Source organism: Psittacula echo (assembly GCF_963264785.1).
Source record: "Psittacula echo genome assembly, chromosome: 5".
In the NCBI taxonomy this organism is placed as follows: domain Eukaryota; kingdom Metazoa; phylum Chordata; class Aves; order Psittaciformes; family Psittacidae; genus Psittacula; species Psittacula echo.
Window position 1 is genome coordinate 30,976,837 of NC_137739.1, and position 19,652 is coordinate 30,996,488.

The 19,652-nt window shown below is 40.9% G+C and overlaps 1 long non-coding RNA gene across 2 annotated transcripts in view; it reads left to right on the forward strand.

Annotated features, from left to right (window-relative positions):
- The window catches only part of LOC308221909, a 33,745-nt gene extending 15,825 nt beyond the window's left edge, over positions 1-17,920 (forward strand). Inside the window, exons 3-5 of one of the 2 annotated variants that reach the window (XR_013957013.1) lie at positions 16,780-16,824; positions 16,978-17,107; positions 17,703-17,920. This is a non-coding gene — a long non-coding RNA (uncharacterized lncRNA). Of the gene's footprint in view, positions 1-16,779; positions 16,825-16,977 lie in introns of both variants that reach the window. The other variant, XR_013957012.1, reaches the window with a different exon arrangement.
- Positions 17,921-19,652: the final 1,732 nt, after the last annotated feature.

Consider the following 19,652-nt stretch of genomic DNA (forward strand, 5'->3'; position numbering starts at 1 on the left):
ACTGAGGTTACTTGAATCCCAAAATCAGAGCTCTACTCAGTCCTCTGGGAACCAGTTCATCAGCCTGCTACCTCCTGATAAGTTCTTCCTGTTCAACTCAACATGTACTTGCTGTCTTGTTGATCTTGTTGGAGTCTTCGATAGCTGTTGTTTCTCATCTTTTGTATTCATATCTACTGGAAAAAAATCACAAGATAATTTATTTAAAGCTACAAATCCACCAAAAGGAGAATGTGAGCTAAATCCAGCTTGCTTTATACAAATAGTTCCTATGAAATCCAAAGGCTTTTTAGTGGAGGGAAGCAAGCTCACACCCTTGTGTAACATCAGTCCTATCTTTATTTATTTTTTCTTTTAATATGACCTTTTGAAAATTAGATTAGAAAAAGAATTCCAAATTAAAATTGAATCAATGAAGTCTCTTGCTCTTGAAGTTCAGGAGGGATGTATCTCATGCATGAGGCAATACTGGAACTGCATATTGTGGGATGTATCTGAACCATGGTCCTAAAGTTGATTCAGTTGTCAGAGTGTGATGTGGGGAGTTTGTATGCTCTATTCAGCAAGAAGAGGGTTGATCTGGATAACGATTCTGGAGCAGAGGGAAGGGGAACCTGGTGCAGAGAATTACAAGGCTGCTGGGAGAGCAACAAGAATCACTAAGAACTTAACATCATTTAAAAGGAGGCATTTCAAAGTTGATGCTGGCAGGATTTCAAAGATATGGGGGAACTAAAAGAGATCCAGAGGCTGGAGATACGACTACAAATGGAGTTACTGGTGCTTGTCTGCTGTCACAGATAGTGACAGTAATTTGCAGGTGTACCTCAGGGATCAGAATTCCCCCTGGTTTCTTGTAAAAAGTCTTGAGAGATGGTCTATTCACATGCATTCCTCTCTTTAAGTTTACGGTCCATAGAGCAGAAAGTGCTTAGTGGAGATAGTGTTCTCTACTTCAGCTACAGATGGGTGTATTAGCAAGAGCTGCTTCTGGTTTATCTTTGAAAGGATCATTCTTCAATTTGAGACTGCTGAAGGCGTGGATATGCATTTAATTCAGCCATTCCTAATATTGAAGCCATAAGCCCCATGGCTGGGTTGGGCCATACCATGTGGAATGGCATTGGGAATGGCTATAGTCACTTGTATTGTCTCTGTCTGCATATGTGAGTAAACCTCCTTAGAATATGATCATGGAAAAATAATTCCAATGACTTCAATATCTGAATAGAAAAAAAATGAAGGCTTATTTGTATGTGATGGGAAAATTAAGCTAAAGTAACCTCATGAACAATGAAAGCTTATAAAATAGCTCACCTCCAACAAAATGCTAAAGAACACAATGTAATTACAATGTAGTTCCATTTAGTACATGTAGTACTTTTTTGTCATGAAAATTCATAGTACTTTTAATTAATTTGGAGTTACTGGGAGTGACATGCTTTACTGAAGAAATAATGATGAATTCCTGAACATCAGAGATAAGTTTTATGGTTCCTATGATAAAATATTTTTAGCTGACAGGCATATGAAAGCATTTAGAATTGTCCTAGTTTCTTTAATGGAAAATAATTTATTTCATAAATACTTTAAAATTATTCTTACATAACTTGGAGGGAACTTACTGGGTTTTTATTAGGTTGGAATGTTAATCAAGCACACATATTGCCTAATCTTAAACCAAATAGAAAACAGCATGTATTCTGTAACTTTGCAGTATGTTATATACTTCCCAATGTGGATGTGGGATCAATCAGATCCCCAGTTCTGGTATTTCCAAATAAGCTATGTGATTCTAAATTTTTATTAAAGAGAGATCCAGAACCTCAATTGTTATGTAAATGAACAGTACGATAACTCTTCTTTTTAGGACTAGAGGAAGGGCAGTGGAACACATGGGTTCTAATTCCCAACCTGCCTTGTTAATCACAAAAAAGCTGTTAAGAACCAACCATTTCTTTGATGTCTTGACGGTTTGTCTGGCTCTACATGGAGATGTAAGTGAGCATAAAGTGCCCCCTTTATTTCTCTCTTGAGCTTAATCCTACAAGTAAGAGAGGTAAAGCAGGTTCTGCAGAACTATAAAGCAGTCTTTGGTTCACTTTCCGAGATCATATCACAGAATCACAGAATATTAGGAATTGGAAGGGACCTCAAAAGATCATCTAGTCCAATCCCCCTGCCAGAGCAGGAACACCTAGATGAGGTTACACAGGAAGGCGTCCAGGTGAGTTTTAAATGTCTCCAGAGAAGGAGACTCCACAACCCCCCTGGGCAGCCTGTTCCAGTGTTCCATTACCCTCACTGAGAAGTTTCTTCTCAAATTTAAGTGGAACCTCTTGTGTTCCAGTTTGAGCCCACTACCCCTTGTCTCACCATTCGTTGTCACCGAAAAGAGCCTGGCTCCATCCTTGTGACACTCACCCTTTATATATTTATAAACGTTAATGAGGTCACCCCTCAGTCTCCTCTTTTCCAAACTAAAGAGACCCAGCTCCCTCAGCCCTTCCTCATAAGGGAGATGCTCCACTCCCTTAATCATCTTTGTTGCCCTGCGTTGGACTCTCTCCAGCAGTTCCCTGTCCTTCTTGAACTGAGGGGCCCAGAACTGGACACAATATTCCAGGTGCGGTCTCACCAGGGCAGAGTAGAGAGGAAGGAGAACCTCTCTTGACCTACTGACCACCCCCCTTCTAATACACCCCAGGATGCCATTGGCCTTCCTGGCCACAAGGGCACAGTGCTGGCTCATGGTCATCCTCTTATCAACCAGGACCCCCAGGTCCCTTTCCCCTTCACTGCTCTCTAATAGGTTATTCCTCAACCTGTACTGGAACCTGGGGTTGTTCCTCCCCAGATGTAACACTCTACACTTCCCCTTGTTATATTTCATCACATTTTTCACAGCCCAACTCTCCAGCCTATCCAGGTCTTCCTGAATGGCAGCACAGCCTTCTGTCGTGTCAGCCACTCCTCCCAGCTTAGTGTCATCAGCAAACTTGCTGATAGTACACTCAATTCCCTCATCCAGGTCATTGATGAAGATATTGAATAATACTGGCCCCAGCACTGACCCTTGAGGCACTCCACTAAATACTGGCCTCCAACTAGACTTCGCCCCATTGACCACAACTCTCTGGCTTCTGTCCTTAATATGCTTAATATGCTAAGATCATTGTACTAAAGAGACTTCAGTTTCATCTGATGCAAGACTGGAGCAGTTTTCTTAGTCTGGGGACACAGACAACTTCATGCTACTAATTTGTTCAGGGCAGGTTACAAAGTGATGATCCAGTCCTAATTGTGGAGGTTTTGGGTTTTTTTTTCCATCATTAAGTAAACTAAGGCCTAAGAAAATGTAAAAACTAGGTTTAGTTTTTTCCATCATTAAGTAAACTAAGGCCTAAGAAAATGTAAAAACTAGGTTTAGTCTAATTTTAAAACCTTAGTTATAGATGGATACCTTTAGGTTATGTGGTTAAAATGTTGTAAATCTTTATAAAAACCTTAAGACAATTCTGACCTAGTTTGTGTTACATTCAGATACTGGTGTAAGATGAGTTGCAATAGTCCAGTTTTATATCCCTTATGCTTTAGGTGAGAATGATCGAGTCATGTATTTAATTTCAAATTAGTAATTGAATAGCATAAGTTCAACATTTGTGCACTGCATTTTAAATGCCAGTGCCAATGTATATTGTAAATTGCTGAAGAACAACTGTCACCATTGGTCTGTCACAGAGAGGTAGTATTCATATCCCAAGTCTTTGAAAGAATTAAGTCCTCTGTTGAGATTTATGAACAATATACTGTTAATTTCTTGTTTAGAAATGAAGACAACTGTTAATACCCAGCTGTGACACAGTGGGATTCAGCACAGTGGGACTGAGCTGGAAGTGGAGGCATTTCCACTGCCTGTGACTTGCTTCTTCCAAGGATTGTCACCTGTACTTCAGGGACAGTTGAACTGTGTGCAAAGATGCTCCCAAATCAACAAATTCTATAACATATGTAGAAACAGTTCTGATTTGATAGTGATATTTTTATAGACTTGGCTGGATGGGTTATTCCATTTCCCTGTTGTGGGAAGCAAAGAGCAATCATAAAGATCGGCAACTGAAAGCCACCATCAGCTAAATCTGCCTGTTTGTGAGTCAATACCTTCACATACTAGAGAGGGTAAATACCGAACTTTAGAGGAAAATACTAACATGTATCATGGCAACTGGCAGTCACTTACCTGCAGCAAATCAGTATAGGTAACCAAAAGTTTGGGTGTATGCTGAACGTTGCTTTCAAGATTTTAAAGGGCCAAGAGAAATGGCAAACCTGTCAGTATTGGGTCTGATTTGTATGGGATTAATTTTCCCCATAGCAGCCCTCATAGTGCTGTGCTTTGTGGCTAGAAAGGTGTTGACAGCACACCAGTGTTCTGGCTACTGCTGTGCAGTGCTCACACAGCATCAAGGCTGTCTCTCCAACAACCCCCCTCACTCCCAAAGACCAGTAGGCTATGGGCAGGCAAGACCTTGGGAGGGGACATAGCCAGGGCAGCTGACCCAAACTGACCAAAGGGATATTCCATACCATATGACATCTGCTCAGCTATAAAAGCTTTACAGAAAGGAGGAGGAGGGACATATGTTAGTACAACATTTGTCTTCTGGAGCAACTGCTACACATACTGAAGCCCTACTTCCCAGGAAGTGATTGGGCATTGCCTGCTGACGGGAAGTAGAGAATGAATACTTTGTCTTTCCTTTGCTTTCACATCCACCTTTTGCTTTTGCTTCATTGAACTGCATTTATCTTGAGCCATAAGTTCTTTTCCGTCCTATTTTCTCCCACCCTCTCCCGCTGAAGAGGGAAGTGATAGAGTGGTTTAGGCACCTGCCATCCAACCAAGGTCAACCCACCACATTATGAGACAGATGTTACAGAAATGTTGTGATGAACTTTGAGTTGGATGCATTTTTATCCCTGTAAAGATCATGACATGGCCAAGAAATGGAATTGTATTCTTGTCCAAATTCTGTGTTTGTCCTCAGTGTCTGAGGGACTGAGGGACACTTGCCAAACTATCCAGTTGTTGGTCAGAAGTTGGAAGAGCAACAGGAATATGGTCCCCTAATACTCACACATGATATAATTTCAAGCATGATGTTGCCAGCTTTTGAAATAGTGCTAAATTATCTACATGACTAGTATGATCCAAAAATTAACTACATTGTGAACCTAATCAGTTCCTGTGAAGGAGAACGGCTACCTTCAAGCACTGTGGTTCCTCACTGATATTACTCAGAAAATGTTTATGGCAAATGATCTCTGATTTCAAACTTCTAGAGAGAATTTGAGAAGATGGATCACAGATCGCCAGCACAATGGTGGATAGTCATCTGCACTGATAATGTGTTTGGGATGAAATTTTGGCTCTGCTGATGTCAATGCAATTTTCCAATTGCTGCTTAATAATAAGACCATACAGCTGAATGATGGGTGGTACTTCTTCAGGTTTTTTTAGTTGATTTTGCCCTAACCAAAATTAACCATCAAGGTGTTGCCAGTTTTGTGAAACAGTGAAATCTCTTGTTCTGTTCTTTGGGATTTCCTGTGATTGCGTGAACGAAAAACAGAGAAAATGGACTCTGTATCTTGGAGCCTTCAGAAAGGGAACTGAGGCCAGTGAAAATGTCTGCTCCTTTCAGGGGATTTTGGTGTGGTTATGTGTCTTGGAGATCAGTTTGAGTTCACATACTATCTAATAGACAGCAATTATAAAGTTAAGCCACTCGAGATCATGTCAGTGTTGCTACAGACTAGACAGCCATGCTTCTTGGTGCTAGGCCATTGTGCAGAGCCTGCCTTGGGAAATATCCCAAGGATACCCGCTGAGTATGAAAGGAACACTTGGCCAAGAAAAGCAGGAAAAGTGTTTTTCTGAAGTGGGGGAAGGGATGGTGTTTGTTTTCTGGTTTTAATCCATGGAAGTCCAAGAAAGGGAACTAAAAAAATGAATGAGTGGGAGGATTAAACTGGAGGGGAGGGGAGTAGAAGTATCTTTTTACGTCAGGAATGGCCAGAGCAGACCACTGTTTAAACCTTGGAACTTCATTATTCTTGATCCAGCTGGAAGTCTGCTAGAAGAGTTGTCCTGACTCCTGGGTATCCAGGCAAGTTTGGAGAAAAGCAGGTTTTCCCGTTTCCACTCTTGCAAGAGTAACAGTTCCTTGCCAGAAGCACTGACTAGTGGCAAGCTGCATATCTGCAACTAGAGAAACACAGAGAGAGCTGAGCTGCTGCTTCAGGGGCCCAGAGGAGATGTCTGGTACACAGCCAAGAAGAATCTGTCAGTGCTGGTGCTGCAGACAGTTAACTAACTGCATTGTGTCAGTGTTCACAAAGATTCCCTCAAAGTACCCTACTAGTCAAAGCCTCTGCTGTAATATACAAGCTAGAATTCCAAAATTTAACTGCTCTCTACCAGAAGAAACTGGTTTCTGTCTCATTATTTCCTGCAGAGCTTTTAGAAGCAGGACTTAAGCATGTCACCAGAACCACAGGAAGGAGTGGCTTATCTTGCCTGGCAGCCCCTGAAAACCCACCTCCTCCCTCATACGTTTTTGCCTAACTGAAAGCATGTTACTGAAAGGTGCTTACAGGCAATAGATGTTACTCTTTACTGCTTCAGTAAAAATGTCTATCCTGGCAAAATGCAGGGAGATAAACTGCAGTGCTGCCTGAAGAAAAGAGTATCAGCCATGGCCTTTTTCCAGTGGCCAGTGAAAAGTGGAGCAGTGATTGCAGATCTTCAGGTGAAGTGAAGGCTTTGCCTCTTCCCTGCCATAGCTGATCAAGGCTAAAATGTGCCTTGATATTGCAATGGTACCAGGAAGTCCTTCTCTGTATTATATGTATTCTTTTCAGTGCCTTCTTGTAACCAAAAAGACAGGCAAGGGATCCATCAAATGGCACATGCAGAAAAAGAGAGACATATGGGGCAGGAAAAGACACGTTTCTGGACAAAAACTGAATATTGTGGGAGCTCCATTTGGTTAATTGTGTTGAAGTCGCAAGGTAAACCCTAAGCCTATAACTTCTAAAAAGAACATTCTCTGTTGTAACATGTAACAGTCTTTATGAACTGTTATCTTTCTCTTACCACTTTGCCTTTCAAGACATTTTGAATTTTAAAGTCTTCTGTCCAAGTGAAGGTATATCTGCATGCACCACCTAACCTCTTTAACCATGTATATATGCATATTTTTAAGAATTGTATATAGAGAGAAAGCAACCAAAATAATAGAAACAGAGTGTCCTGTAACCTTAACACAATATTTTTGTTTTCTTGAAAATTATTTGCAGATTTGCTGAAGAAAAACATGAGTTCGCACAGACTACAGGTTCTTACAAGAGATAGCAGGAAAAAGTTTCTAACTTGATGCATTTCCAGTTTTCTTAAACTTCAAGCCAGCTTTTTCCAAAGCTGAACAGCAACACCTGAACACTGGCACAAACATGCAGATTTCCTTTAGAATATTCAAACATCAGTTCTGAGCAACTGACCTTTGGAAATCTACTTAGGGGCACAGATACTGTTCTTAGACAGTAAACAAATGAAAATTGAGATTTATGCCTCTAACTGAATATTCCACAAACTCACAGTGAAGTCCATACCTAAAGAAGTTTTAATATTAAGTATTGTGATATTCTGGTATTCTATACATTTTATAACTTTTTGTAGCAATAAAAGGTATCTTTAGCCAGATATGTCATCTCTTACTTACTTCTTAGATCTTTTGGATTAGGCACTGTTATACATAATATATGCTATTATGCACACTTATTTTTCTGGGTAACTTTTATTGCACTGTCCTGGGTTCAGCAGTAGCAGTCATTTTTCCCCTTCTTAGTAGCTGGTGCAGTGCTGTGGTTTTGACTTTCAGCCTGGGAACAACGCTAACACCGATGTTTTTAGTTGTTGCTAAGTAATGTTTACTCTGACCAAGGACTTTCTGAGTCTCATGCTCTGCCAGGGAGGTGGGGAAGCCAGGAGAAAGCAGAGACAGGACACCTGACCTAAACTAGCCAAAGGGGTATTCCATACCACAGCACGTCATGCCCAGTATATAAACTGGGGGCAGCTACCCAGAAGAGCTAGATCGCTGCTCAGGTCGGGCAGGGTATTGGTCGGTGGGTGGTGAGCGGTTGTATGCTCGTCCCTCATTATTTCCCTTATCATTATTATTATTAGTGGTAGCAGTAGTGGTTTGTGTTATACCTTAGTTACTGGACTGTTCTTATCTCAACCTGTGAGTTACATTCTTTCAATTCTCTTCCCCATCCAGGAGGAGGGGGAGGAAGGGGAGGGGGGGGCGGGGAGTGAGCAAGCAGCTGTATGGTTCTGAGTTACCGGCTGGGCTTAAACCATGACATGCAAGAGGAACCTGTGTTGCTCTTCTGCAGAAGAGTATACAACACACCGTGTTTCCCTGCAGACTAATGAATTCCTGGGTTTCTCCTGTGAAAATTGACTTGTGTACCATGCTTTCTCTAAGCTGCATTATGTCTGGCCTGTCTCATTCTCCTTGCCTATCTGCTCCCAGTGTCCGATCTTCAGGTTTTGACCCCTCCTAGCTCTGCTTGTTTTGTAGTCAACCATGTTCTCATTTAGAGGCTGAACCCTGGCTGGTTGTAATCCAGGTAGTCCCAGTTCTGCAACCACACCCCAGCTGTCAGCACAGACATAGGCAAGTGCTCTGCATGACAACGTAGCAGAATGGGCATGAACAACATAGAACTGCTTGGCTCAGGGACCAGAGATTGCTCCTTGGAGGAGATGACATAAGCCTCTTTGCATCCACTTGGCTCCCATAGTCCTCAGAGTATCCTTGTTTCCTATTCTCACCTTAATATAATAAGTGGTAACCATTTCCTTGCCGAGTGAATCCTACTCCTTTACAAAATGAGTGTCCTCTATACTGTAATACAGAAAAAAAAAAAAAAAAAAAAAAACCAACCAAAACCAAACAACCCCATTCTGTCTCCAAGCCCAGGAAGATTAGGGTTTTGCTAAAGGAGGTAATTTACCTTAGTAAGGCCTAGAGAGAGATTTCCCCACAAGTCTACAGATTGTGCCATTATACAGTATGAGGTTTCTAATTCTGTTATTACTTAAATCTTTAGTCAAGTGCAGTTGTATTGAAGATTAATATTTCTATTTTTAGGTTATTTGTGTAGCCAAATTCTTCTTAGGTGGTAGTGAAGCAAGCGAGTAATTGTAATTTAGCATTTGGAAAGTTGGCATACATTTTTATGTCAGTTTCCCTTTTTAGCTAACTGCTGTTTCAAAAATCTTCCATGTTAAACATGGATGAAAATAACTTAGAGATAGGAGGAGCTTTTCAGACAGGAGTCAACAGAAACAAAAATCCTACTCTATCTCTGCATAGTACAAGCAATATTTAAAAATTCCAGGCATTTTCGTGATGGTTTGAGTTGGAGGAAATCTGAACACAGACTGTAATCTTTCTAATAGCATTTTAAATTCTATGCTGAGCACATTGGCACTTAGCCAGTTGTTTGGCAATATTACAGGAAAGAGGTTAGGTCAGAATGACCTAGACACATGCAGGAAAACCATTACCTTCCCAAGGCATTCTGCTTGGGATAACAGTTTAGAAACATACAACAAGGAATGGATTGTGTCATAGCAGTGAGCTTAGGAGGAACACCTGGGCTAATGAGTGTTACAAATGTGCAACAAGTGTTGATACTCTACTCATGGCTGCTACAAAGAAAGAGCGCTAAGAGGCTGAATGCTGTTTAAGTGGAAAAGATGACAGCGTGTGTCTGGGAATGTAGTTGCCTTTTGGCTCAGGATAACACTGTCAGGCAGTACCACCAGGTGGGCTTTTGGGCTCAGTGGGAAATGCTGTGCTTCGGAAGTGCAGTATCACTTTCAGGCTGCGAAAGAGCAGCTGAGAGGGATATGACTGAGCACAGTTACTACCAGACTGAGCTGAACAGAACAGAAAGCTCTAAGGTTGTGCCACGGCCTGAAAACTTCAGTTTGGTACAGTTCCATCCCAGCTGTCTGGGGCACAAAGGCACTCTGATCAGCCATCGGATCAATTTACTTTTCTCTCTCATGTCTGCAACACTGTTTGAGAGAAGTCCCAATAAAACCAGAATAAAACACTGAATGTATCATGGTAAGCAAAAATATTTTTTCTCCTCTTGATTCTGACCCTGTGAGCTAAATTATGATGTTTGCTTTCCTTTGCCATCTACTGCTAACACATAAACAAAACAACCACTCTTCTGTTGCAATGTGTCTGAGGTAGCTGTTATCACCATGCTGAGTGCCAGTAATTGGTATTTGCTTTGGTCAGCTTTAAAGTCATGCTAATTAAAACTGATCTTTCTACTCACATACTGAAAGAAACAGTATCTGGAGGCAAGATTAGGCATCTGAGGAAAACTTAATAAATCCTTAGGCACCAATGCCTGCCTCCCTCAAAGCTGGCATCAGTAGCCTCCATGCTCCAAATGAACACTTGGTCATGCTCCCTAGCGTCTTGTCTGCTCAATGTGCATCAACAGTTCTACTAGTAGGATAAGGACAGCTTATTGCATTAGCTAGCAAACCAGCGAACATTGTCAGTTAGGCATTTCTGTGATAGCCAAAGATATTTACTGTTTTTTCTGAAGTTTCCTTCCTCCAGTACTTCATTGGAGCACTTTCCTGAACATGCCTAACATCATCAGAGACCTGTAAAACAGGGAATAATAACTACTGAAATAAGAGGAAGAACTAGGGAACACAGCACACAATGTGCAGTTCCTCAGGTGTGGGCTTTAGTCAGGATATTGGAATCAGTACAGAATAACTAATAAACTCTTTAATTACGTAATGGTTTAACATTGTCTTAAAGTACCTCAAGTATCCTGTTGCCACCCATGTTAACTTGGTTTATTATGGAATCAGCAGAAAGTGCTTACCCTGCTGAAGCATTAGCACACTGTCCGCTGTGCTGGTTCAGCTGGTTGTCCATTCAGTCACTCAGCTACTGACATTTGATAAGACGAGATTGGAGTCAGAGGCTCCAGAACTACAGAAGGTCTTTGTCTTGTAACCTCTGCTCAATAAAAACCTCTGTAAAGACTTTCAGGTATTTGAAATCTTGCAAAATGGTTTGCAGAGGGCACCTTGCAGTTTCAAAAGATACTACATGTTTTCACTTGAAATAGGTGCCAGGAAATAAAGAGCTTAAAAATCAGATAAAATAGTTACCAGTGAATTTTCCAGGACTCTTCCCTCTTCCATTTTCTAACTTGTTAATACAAATGCTTCTGCAAGAAGTCAGTACCAAGAAGTTATAGTGTTTATGTCTTGTTCAGATTTACTTAATGTTATTTCATTAGTATTTTTTAGAAACTACTGATGAAACTAAATGTACTTGCTTTGACATTTTCCTTCAGATGTTGCCAAACTCACATCAAGTATGTGCAAAGATCTTATAACTGAATCACAGAATCACAGAATCCCAAGGGTTGGAAGGGACCTCAAAAGATCATCTAGTCCAACCCCCCTGCAAGAGCAGGGTAACCTAGAATACATCACACAGGAACTTGTCCAGCCAGGCCTTGAATGTCTCCAATGTAGCAGACTCCACAACCCCCCTGGGCAACCTGTTCCAGTGTTCTGTCACTCTCACAGTAAAGAAGTTTTTCCTGATGTTCACATGGAACCTCTTATGCTCCAGTTTACACTCATTACCCCTTGTCCTATCACTGGACATCACTGAGAAAAGCCTAGCTCCATCATCCTGACACTCACCCTTTACATATTTGTAAACATTGATGAGGTCACCCCTCAGTCTCCTCTTCTCCAAGCTAAAGAGACCCAGCTCCCTCAGCCTCTCCTCATAAGGGAGATGTTCCACTCTCTTAATCATCTTTGTGGCTCTGCGCTGGACTCTTTCAAGCAATTCCCTGTCCTTCTTGAACTGAGGGGCCCAGAACTGGACACAATATTCCAGATGCGGCCTCACCAAGGCAGAGTAGAGGGGGAGGAGAACCTCTCTTGACCTACTAACCACACCCTTTCTAATGCACCCTAGGATGCCATTGGCCTTCTTGGCCACAAGGGCACATTACTGGCTCATGGTCATCCTCCTATCCACCAGGACCCCCAGGTCCCTTTCCCCTTCACTACTTTCCAGCAGGTCAACCCCCAGCCTGTACTGGTACATGGGGTTGTTCCTCCCCAGATGCAAGACTCTACACTTGCCCTTGTTGAATTTCATCAAGTTTCTCCCCGCCCAACTCTCCAGCCTGTCCAGGTCTCGCTGAATGGCAGCACAGCCTTCTGGTGTGTCAGCCACTCTTCCCGGTTTAGTGTCATCAGCAAACTTGCTGAGGGTACATTCAGTTCCCTCATCCAGGTCGTTGATGAAAATATTAAACAGCACTGGTCCCAGCACCGACCCCTGAGGGACTCCACTAGTCACAGACCTCCAACTAGATTCTGCCCCATTGACCACAACTCTCTGCCTTCTTCCTTTCAACCAGTTCTTGATCCACCTCACTTACCTGTTCATCAAGCCCACACTTCCCGTAGCTTATCTAGGAGGATGCTGTGGGAGACAGTATCAAATGCCTTACTGAAATCAAGGAAAACCACATCTACCGCTCTACCATCATCCATCCACCTAGTTACTTCCTCATAGAAGGCTATAAGGTTGGTCAAACATGACTTCCCCTTGGTAAAACCATGTTGGCTACTCTTAATGACCCCCTCATCCTTGATATGTCTAGAGATGGTGTCAAGAATAAGTTGTTCCATCACCTTTCCAGGGATGGAGGTAAGGCTGATCGGTCTATAATTACCCGGGTCCTCCTTCTTGCCCTTCTTATAGACTGGCGTGACATTTGCCATCCTCCAATCCTCAGGCACCTCTCCCGTTTCCCACGACTTACCAAAGATGATGGAGAGTGGCCTAGCAATGACCTCCGCCAGCTCCCTCAGCACCCATGGGTGTATTCCATCCAGACCCATTGATTTATAGATGTCCAGATTGCTTAACTGTTCCCTAACCCAATCCTCATCTACCAAAGCAAACTCCTCCTTTATCCTGACTCCTTCGATACATATGCATCAATTTATGTATGCTATCGTTTGACAGCATTGTCATAAAATGCTATTTCTAGTGACACTGTCATCTGCTTCGATTATTTGAATTTTGTTTTTCTGGCAAACATAAAACTTGTCTGAAAATAATCAGATTCTGATATGAGAACCACAAAAATTGTAGGTTCCAAGAACAAGATGTCTTGATTAACCCAGATTTACCAGCATGAATGTTAGCTTTTTCATTGTTCTGTAATAAAGGATCATGCAAAGAAAATGTATTGACTATGTTAGTGTAAGATATTTTGATAGTTTGGTAGAGATTGCATTCCTAGTTTCTTTTCTGTCTTGTATGGCGTTGCTGTCTTCCATACCATATAGCTGTTGCATAATTGCTCCCTTTCAACCATACAAACAATGAGGTCAACTTGAGTCATGTCAAATAACTAGAGCGAATGCCACATATGAAACCATTTAAGATAACAAGTCATGTGATTACATATATTATCTCTTGCCTGGATTTTCTGGTTCATACTTGAAGTGTGTCAGAATACACAAAAGCAACACAGCTTACCAGCTAATGGTTTTGCCTATGATAAGCAACTGATGAGCAGTTTATTGCAAAGTGTTTAACACAGACAAGTTAGCATTTAAAGATACCTTCCTCTAAATCATCATGCTGCTTCTTTAAACTGACTTTTCAAGGCAAAACTTGTGTTTTCCTGCAGGGGAAAAAAAAAAAAAATGATAGGGATGAAGGTTTAATTTTATTTTAGTGGGTTTAATAACATTCAGCTCTGTTACATTTTAAAGCTGCCTAATTATCAGATATAACATCTGGGATACAGTATCTATCAGACTGTGTTTTATCCAAACTGGGCACAAATACAAGAAAGTGTTATTTGTATTTATTAAATGGAACATACAGAGAAAGGTCAACATTTTCCCTGTTCATCCTTCATCAGCAGAGACTGGTGAGAAAGCAGGGTAAAAGTGAAACTCCATCAACAAGAACTTGTGACTTCAAAAATATGCAAGACACATGAAAGCCAAGAACAAGCTTCTTACCCATGCATTTTTTCTTTTATTGTATATTATTCAGTTCAGTTATACTCATATACAGACCTCTGCTGTTCTTTACTGATCAAAAGAAGTGATCTCTCTTTTGCTACAGTAGTTGACAAGAAGAAAAGCATTAAAACACTGTTCATAAAAAAGCAATTAAAAGAAAGCAGAACATGGTTAATACAATTCCCATTAATATGTTTTATTCCATTCTGCGGCACCCTTGAGGTAGTTAAACTGGTCAGTTGCTTCTATAACCCTCCCAACTATTTGTGATAGTAATTATATTTACTGGCCCTTCAATGTAAGTTCTGCCTTATATCTAGAGGTTTTGTGAGTCTTTCTTTTTTGTTATCTACACTGCAAGGCCTCACAGAGAAGAGTTAAGTCTCTTCTAACCTTATGGTGCTAGAGAGTTTCAAGCTGCTGCTGGAGGGTGTGTGGACACATAGGTTGAACAATCCTGTTGGTATCTCTTACTGTGTAAAGTGTGTTTCTATACCTATATGCTCTCATTAGGCAGTTTTTCAGTTATCTGCTCCAGCACTGGCACCGTTTGTATTCCCAATATAGCACAATGAAGTGGCTTTTCTTGCATGGAGGGGATTCTCAACACAGAAGCTTTATTCACAATAGCATTAAAAACGCCTGACGGGGTTAGAGCAGCAATCTGTCTAGGCCAGTTTCAGTGAGTGCCTGCCCCAGCTGAATATTGCAGAATTTGCTGAATGACACTTCTGTAATTACCTTATCCACCATCTTAATTATTTTGTAAACCTAGAACACTCCTCAGCCTTCACCTGTCCAAGTGGAAGAGTTCTAACTTTTTAGTCTCTCCTCAGAAAACAGCCACTGCATTCCCTTGACCCTTTTAAGTGCTTTTTTTTTGCCCTCTGTAGATTGATCCCCTGTCCTCCATGCAATGTAGAGATCAGAACTGTGTGCTGAACTCAAGGTGGAGGTACACCAGTGTTTTATACAGTGCCAGACTGACCCCTCTGTCACATTCTCACTAACCTTCTGATGATGTGCAGCACACTGACTTCTGGCTCCTGCTGGACATTGAGCCAGAAGGTAACTTCCCTCCCTCAGCATCTCTGATTTGGCCTGCAGCACCTATTCTCTTTCTAAAAGGACTGGGCTTTTCCAGTCCGTTTCTCTGTTATAGATATTTCTTTCTTTTTCTTTCCCTCCAGTCACATTTACTTTGAATACTCAAGAACTGACAGAGTTAAAATCCAGACTAATTCAGTGACTAAAGGCTTCAAACTGCTGTGTTTTTAACTGGAAAGCAGAACGGAATCCTAACTGGAAGCCAAAACCAGATCTGAACAGAATTTGAAATGCCATTTTGAAGCCCTTTTCAAACATACATCTATATAAGACTTACTGTTTCTGGCATCCCCTAGCACATATTTGTGCAGTGTAAGGACTGTTTAGACTAGATTTTGCACAAGCCTTTGTTTCAAGACTGTAGCAAGTGTGCACTGGCTGCTCTGTGCTGCTCTTTAGATTCTCACTGAGCTTGTTCACTCAGGGACCTGCCTCCTAAACAGCCTTTGGTAGAAGAGGGCTGGTAATAGAATCATAGGATCAATCATAAAATCATAGAATGGTTTGGGTTTGAAAAGACCTTAAAGCTTATCTAGTTCCAACCACCTGCCATGGGCAGGGATACCTTCCACTAGACCAGGTGGCTCCAAGCGCCATCCTACCTGGCTTTGAACACTGCCAGGGATGGGGCAGCCACAGCTTCTCTAGGCAACCAGCTTTGCCTAGCTTTGATTTCTGTCCTTCTGTATCTGTCAACTGTGTGGTTATTACTAGTGGCGTGCCCTGTGGGTAACAGTAGGCCTAAGTTTCTCAAGCCTTTTTCTGTCAAGTCTTATGGTGCGCCTTACTGGGGTAGGTGTGTTTACATGTTCCTGTTGTTCCTGTTGTGGTAGCCTGTTCATTAGTCCTGCCTCTCACTCCTCTGCCTGAACTGCCACTAGCTGTCTGCAGTGCTTCACCTTATTTGCAGCCTTACGTGTGGCCTTAAAGATCTGAGTAGAGAGAAGCTGCTTTTCTGGCACAGGAACATGGATGATGTCTGTCCTGAGACAAGGAAGCAAAGACGTAGGCTGAAGTAACTTCCTGGCTGAAGGTCTATGCTCCAAATGTGCCCCATTCATACAACATTTCCGTTTTCGTATTTGTAACCATTCATAATAGAGTACGTCATATGTAAGATGGGTGGGCTAAATGAGCCAACTAGTGAATCACTGTATACTCAGTATAGAGTAAATTTAACCAGCACTGATTCCAAACCAGAGGTAAATAAAAAGTGTACCATTTCAACTGTTTCAAACCCATTATGAATAAAGGGCTGAATATTGTACATGGGCATCATGCAGTATACATTTTTTTGAAGAAACTCTATAGTCATAGAGATTAAAAGAAATATTTTGATGGCTCATTTTTCAATGTCTGTTTGGGTTACTCAGGATTAAAAATAAAATTGTAAAAATCCTTCATATAAGCCAAGAGAACTTTACAATCTTTTACAAGTCATCTCTACTGTCTTTAACTTTCTTCCATAGAATTTGAAGAAGCCTTTCATACCAGAGGTACTACTTCCTTCTTGTGTAAGTGTTGTTGGATTATGTGTTACAATAAAACTGCTTTGCAGCAGGTTATTTGTTAAAATACTTGTATTATACTAAGTATATATAACTTGCATAACTATATCAGAGCAAATACAACTGTGATTTCAATCCAGTATAAAAATCTCATTGCAGAAAATAGTCCTTTCTGTTTGGAACAGAGGAACAGCGTCAGTTCTGTGACGGTAAAAGCTGATGGCTCACACCTAACTACTGCTAAGGTGGTGCATTGTTTATGCCTTATTTAGATAAATGGGAGAAACAGGTCAGTCTGATTCATCACACTGTTCTGATCCCTGCCTTTTAAAAAACTCTCTGCCTAGAAATAGAGCATGTTAGATCTCTCCAGTCATAAGTTCTCCTGAAAAGGCGGTACTGGTCTTTCTAACTTCAGCCTTCTTTACTCATCAGTAAAGAGGTAATTCCTGTAACACAAGAGCCAGTGTTCTCTTTTGATCCCTTCATGTCACACCTTGAAAACATTATTTTCTCAAAAAATGCTGCTGTGTTCATTATTTCCTGGTAGCCCACAGTGGCAAAAGTGGTATCAGGATAGAAGAAGCATCCAGTTGGGCAAAGTGTAACCCCTGAGTTTACTTAGAACAACAGAAAGAATAGAATAGTTTCCTTTCTCCATCTCTTAAGAATGTGCAAAGGTATTGTGCTGTTCCTGAATTTTCTGAGTAAAGCCCAGGAGAAATGAAAAATTTGAGTCTCTGCCTTACTCAGCATAGTGAGTAACTACCCCAGGCCAGATATAAAATTGTTTTAAAAGCAGGCCTTCCTGCTGGCAGCAGCAGTGTGCCACTTTGACATACAGCAATAATTTTAAATGAGAGTGATTTATTTTTCTTTCCAAGGCAGCAGATGGCAGCAAAGTTGTACTGATGCGCCAGACTAGTGGAAGAAGAAAAATATCTTAGTACGCACACTCTAACAACATTCCATGGAAAAAAGGTATCATTTGTTTCTGTCTGTCTTGCAGTGTGGTTAAGAATATAAATCAGGTTTAATGGACCTCGTGCACTTGTAACGTGAGGGGTTTTTTTCCCCATTATGAGTAGGTAATAAAATCAGATGGAGCAAGATGATGTGAATTATCACTCAATAAATTATCTTTGTCTCTGCAGGAATCACTCGTTTGTGTAAATCTTTTTAGATCCTTCATTAAACAGATACTGATTGCCTTGTGCAAATATTATCACAAAGTGCTAGACTCTCTGTGTGTGCACCCTGATCAATACAAGAACTTTGGCTGCCACTCTCTCCTGTGAGCTGTGTACACCACTCACTCTCTCACTTGAGTTAGTTTCCGGGTGCATCCTTTCATGAGGCTCCCAAGTAGGTGATAAGATGTTTTTTTTAAAGTAGAGAGGAAAGAGAGAGGAGGAAGGAAATGCTGCTATGTAAAGTCATAGTGTTTAAAACACTCCAAAATCCTACTGTACTAAAAAAAAAAAAAAAGAACTCTGGGGTTTGGACAAGAACACTGAAAGTTTCTGGGATTTGATCCCTACTCATGAACACATTTAGCACCACACTTGACACATGTATGTTGGTTGAAGTTTTCACTGCCAGCAGCACTACACCACATCCATTTAAGAGGAGCAGCAATTATCATACATTGTTGAACTCATTTCAGATTGAACTGAGAATGTGGATTTGAGTTACCTCTTTTTGAAAAAGAGTTCCTGTCCCTTATTTCTGGCTTTTAGTAGTTTCTTCAGTCTTCAAAGCCAGAACTTGTGAATAAAGTATAAAGCAAAGCTTACAATACAATCTTTCAGTATAAAAATAGACATGTTTTTGAAAGAAAGCTGAGTCTTAGATTTTTATTTTTTTTCCCTCCTGCTGAAGCCAATAGAAGTTTTGTTTCAATTAAATGGGATCAGTCTCAGGCCTGGGATTTGGTGTTGAGATTCCTATCTGGCTTACCAGTTCATCACCACCAGAATGTCTGAAGTCTGTAGGCAGTAAGTAATGATATATGCCAGTTGCATATTTTTCATGTTGTTTATCAATAAAGAGCCAGACTATGAATTTTTTCCTTATGCAGAATGAGATGCAGAGCTTCAAAGCCCCAGGAAAAAAATTACTTAGAAAATGTGACTTAGAAATCCATCACTTTTTTCTTGTCTCTAAAGAGAGCAAATTTACACAGTGCAGCTGTTTTCTCCCAGTGTGCAGACTCTGATCTGCTCCTGATTCCTTATATACACGGAGGGAAGTGTAGTGGCCTGCAAGAGTTTACTGCTTTCTAGCAGAGAGCCACAGTAGAGTCAGGTCATGGAAGGGGAAAGGAGGAACCCATGCACTCTTTTGTCCTCTCCTGTAACAGCAGTGGAATGAGTTACATGTTGGCCTTTTCCTCTTACAGTGTTTTGGTTTCATGATAACTCCTGTGACAGTAACCACCTATTAAAAGGACAATAATCATGTTTGTTTGATGAACTGCTTAGTTTGCTCCTGAACTAGCAGATAAGATCTGTTATGTTTGTTCTCCTATATCTGCCAATACTACTGGACATCAGAGATTAAGACCTGGACATTTGTTTGTTTATTTTTACACCAAATTAGCAAAGTATGAAGAAAATATAAACCATTTTATAATTGCTGGAAAAGTTGCATGTAATTTGTAAACTGACAGATCTGGGAAATGATAACTTGACTGAAAGTATCAAAGGAATATTTATTTTGCAAACCTATTCTGAGAGTCAGAATTTGTTACAAAATATTTATCTTCAGCTAGGTTGGAATGATCTTTCCTGGCTTTTGAAAAACCCAGGCTTTTTTCTTAAAAAAGATGGATG